The sequence below is a fragment of the Marmota marmota genome, unplaced genomic scaffold (assembly GCF_001458135.2).
Source record: "Marmota marmota marmota unplaced genomic scaffold, marMar, whole genome shotgun sequence".
NCBI lineage: Eukaryota > Metazoa > Chordata > Mammalia > Rodentia > Sciuridae > Marmota > Marmota marmota.
The window spans coordinates 3068313-3072409 of record NW_025999998.1 but is presented as its reverse complement, the minus strand read 5'-3'; the positions used below and the strand labels follow the sequence as shown (position 1 = coordinate 3072409).

At 34.4% G+C, this 4097-nt stretch overlaps 1 long non-coding RNA gene across 1 annotated transcript in view; it reads right to left on the bottom strand.

The window, feature by feature from the left end:
- Positions 1–3353: 3353 nt before the first annotated feature.
- LOC125617920 overlaps positions 3354–4097 on the bottom strand; it is a 9337-nt gene continuing 8593 nt past the window's right edge. The window contains exon 3 of the long non-coding RNA XR_007349061.1: positions 3354–3366. This is a non-coding gene — a long non-coding RNA (uncharacterized LOC125617920). The remainder of the gene's footprint in view (positions 3367–4097) is intronic.

The following is a 4097-nucleotide window of genomic DNA, read 5'->3' as shown; positions in this document are numbered from 1 at the left end:
GTAACACTGGGCTCAAACCAAAAGTTTTTCAGAGTTCTTTCCAATTCAACTTTTAAATGTTTTTTTTTTGTTTTGTTTTGTTTTTTTTGGTGCTTTGCATTTTGAGTTCTTTATATACCCTAGAGAAGTGCTCTCTCTGATGTGTGAGGGGTAAAAATTTGCTCCCATTCTGTAGGCTCTCTATTCACCTCACAGATTGTTTTGCTTTTTATTTTGAATCCATCCCTTTTTTTGATTTTTGGTTTTAATTCTTGTGCTATAGGAATCTTATTAAGGAAGTTGGGGCCTAATCCCACATGATAAGGATTAGAGCCTTGGTTTTCTTCTATTAGATGCAGAGTCTCCAGTTTAATTCCTAGGTCCTTGATCCACTTTGAGTTTTGTGCATGGTGAGAGATAGGGTTTAATTTCATTTTGTTGCATATGGATTCCCAGTTTTTCTGGCACCATTTGTTGAAGAGGCTATCTTTTCTCCAATGCATGTTTTTGGCACCTTTGTCTAATATAATTGTAATTTTGTGGGTTAGTCTCTGTGTCCTCTATTCTGTACCATTGGTCTACCAGTCTGTTTTGGTGCCAATTGTTACTATTCCTCTGTAGTATAGTTTAAGGTCTGGTATAGTGATGCCACCTGCTTCACTCTTCCTGCTAAGGATTGCTTTAGCTATTCTGATCTCTTATTTTTCCAGATGAATTTCATGATTGCTTTTTCTATTTCTAGAGGAATGCCATTGGGATTTTGATCAGAATTGCATTAAATCTGAATAGTGCTTTTGGTAGTATGGTCATTTTGATAATATTAATTCTGCCTATCCAAGAGCAAGGTAGATCTTTTCATCTTCTAAGGTCTTTTTTAAAATTTCTTTAGGGTACCTCTTTTGTTAAGTTGATTCTCAAGATTTTTTTTTTTGAGGCTATTGTAAATGGGGTAGTTTTCCTCATTTCCCTCTCAGAGGATTTGTTACTAACCCAATCAATAAATGGGGCAAGGACCTGAACAGACACTTCCCAGAAGATGATATACAATCAGTCAACAAAGATATGAAAAAATGTTCAACATCTCTAGCAATTAGAGAATTGCAAATCAAAACTACTCTAAGATTTTATCTCACTCCAGTCAGAATGGCAGCAATTATGAAGACAAACAACAATAAGTGTTGGTGAGGATATGGGGGAAAAGACACACTCATGCATTGTTGGTCGGACTGCAAATTGGTGCTGCCAATATGAAAAGGAGTATGGAGATCCCTTAGAAAACTAGGAATGGAACCATCATTTGACCCAGCTATCCCTCTCCTCAGTCTATACTCAAAGGACTTAAAAACAGCGTACTGCAGGGACACAGCCATATCAATGTTTATAGCAGTACAATTCGCAATAGCTAATCTGTGGAACCAACTTAGATACCCTTCAGTAGATGAATGGATAAAAAAAAAATGTGGCATATATACATAATGGAATATTACTCAGCAATAAAAAATATAAAATCATGGCGTTTGCAAGTAAATGGATGAAGTTGGAGAAGATAATGCTAAGTGAAGTTAGCCAATTCCCAAAAAAAAATGCCAAATGTTTTCTTTGCTATAAGGAGGCTGATTCATGGTGGGATGTGGAGGAGCATGGGAGGAATAGACGAACTCTAGATAGGGCAGAGGGGTGAGAGGGGAAGGGAGAGGGTAGGGGGTTAGCAAGGATGGTGGAATGTGATGAACATCATTATTCAGAGTAGATGTATGAAGACACAAATTGGTGTGAACATGTTTTATATACAACCAGAGATATGAAAAATTGTGTTCTATATGTGTAATAAGAATTGTAATGCATTCCACTGTCATTTATTTTTTTAAAAAATCAATTAAAATTTTTAAAAAAGAAAAAAACGTTTAAATGGTTTTAGAAGAATCAGAATAAGTTATTTAACTGTTTTGAATAATTCATCAGTAATACCCTCATGTCCTAGAATTTTTTAGGTTAGAAACTTTTAATAACTGCTCCAATTTCATTACTCACTGGTCTATGTGTGAACTGAGTTTCTTGTAAACAGCATAGTTTTAGGTGTTTTTTTTTTCCCCATGGAAAGAATCTTTGTTAGCATTTTGTTAATCTTTGTATTTTGATTGGTAAATTTTATTCATTTATATTCATGGATAGATTTTCTATTTCTTCCTGATTCAATTTTGGTATGTTGTATATGTTTAGAAATTTATTCATTTCCTCTGGATATTCTAATTTGATAGCATTTAAATGCTTTTATTTTGTGTTTTGGTGGTATTTAGTATAATGCTTCATTTTTCATCTCTGTTCTTAATTATTTGGGCCTATTGTCTTTTGTCTTTAAATAGTCTACCTAAAAGTTCGTCAATTTTGTTATCCTTTCAAAACAACAACTCTTTGTTTCATTGAACTTTTTTTTAGGTTCAATTTTATTTATTTATGCTCTGATCTTTACTATTTGTTTCTTTCTATTAATTTCAGGTTTGGTTTTTTATTACTTTTCTACATCCTTGAGATGCATTGTTAAGTTGTTTAGTTTAGATCTTTATTTTTTATATACACATGTATTCTATAACCTTCTCTCTTGGTACTGATTTTGCTATATGCCACCTATTTTGATATGTTGTCATTTTCACTTGTTTTAATAGACTTTCTTATTAAATTTCTTTAATTACTCATGTTACTCTTGCTATTTAATTTTCATGCTTTTGTAGAGTTTCATTTTGGTCTGTGAAGATACATGATATGATTACAAACTTTTACATTTATTGAGTCTCTATTTGTAGTTCAACATATTTGAATCAAATGTATGATATGTCAAGATCATTGTATTGTCTTGAGAAACTAATAAGAAAAATTTTAAAAAATCTATCTGGAAAATATTTTATGTACTGATGAGAAGAATGTATATTTTGTTGCTGTTGAATGAAATAGTCTGTAAATGCTTGTTAGGTCCATTTGCTTGTACATATGTCTATGTTATGTTTTCTTGCTGAAGTGATTCTATTATAATATATAATGACATTTTTACATTGTTTTAGGTTTTAATTTAAAATTCCCTGTATCTATGTGGGGGAAAAGACACACTCATGCATTGTTGGTCGGACTGCAAATTGCTTACATTTGGCTAACATTTTCATGATCTATCTTTTTGCAGTCCTTCACTTTTAGTCTATGTGTGTTTTTACCTGTGAACTGAGTTTCTTGTAGATAGCATACATATAGGTATTTTTTTCCCATTAATGCAATCTTTGTTAGCATTTAGTTCATCTTTATATTTTGATTGGTAAATTTAATCCATTTATATTCATGGATATTATTGATGAGCAAATACCTCCTCCTGTTATTTTGTTAATTGTTTTCCCTACAAGACTTTCCCTAATTCCTGCCAGGTGAATGCAGGTGGTAGCTATATCCCTATATCCCTGGAGCTGTGGGATGTGGTTGAAGCCCTTCTCAGCTCCTGATGGACAAATATGGATCAAGCCTTCACTTTTTATCAATAATTACAGTCCCAAAGTTGTGGGTTACAGAGGAAGCCTTCCGTAATTTCCATGGGGTTAGTACAGGTGGGAATTTGATTTGTGGTTATAACAATCACTGGTTCTGCAGGTGGATGTATTCCACCCAGTGAGATGTGTTCTGGCCCAAGATGTCTGGCAGTTTAAAGGGAGATGGGAGGAAAGTAGAGCAGTTGCTGGTCCTTGTGGAAAGATAACATCTAGCATTGGCAATTATAGCAGTTAATGTTGTGGGGGTTAGAGGAGGCCTAAAGTGGGTTCTTTCTTTGGAGCAGAGCAGTCACTTTTAAAGCAGCCAGCTCCCCAAACCGGCTTGAAAGACTGGAGGACCATAGAATTCTCCTGCAGTTAGAACTTCCAGACTGTTGCTATGATCTGGAGTTCCTTTTCACTTCAATGTGGGGTCCTCGCTCCCCCACCACAACGCCAGGGACCTGGGATTGCAGTTGCTATTAGCTTTGTTCTTTGTTCTTGACTCCAGGTTGCCTGTCTGACTCTGTAGGATTCCTGTGACTTCCTTGATGATTTCCAGAGTTCTTCTACACTACTTTAAATACAGCTTTTTTTTTTTTTTTTTTTTTT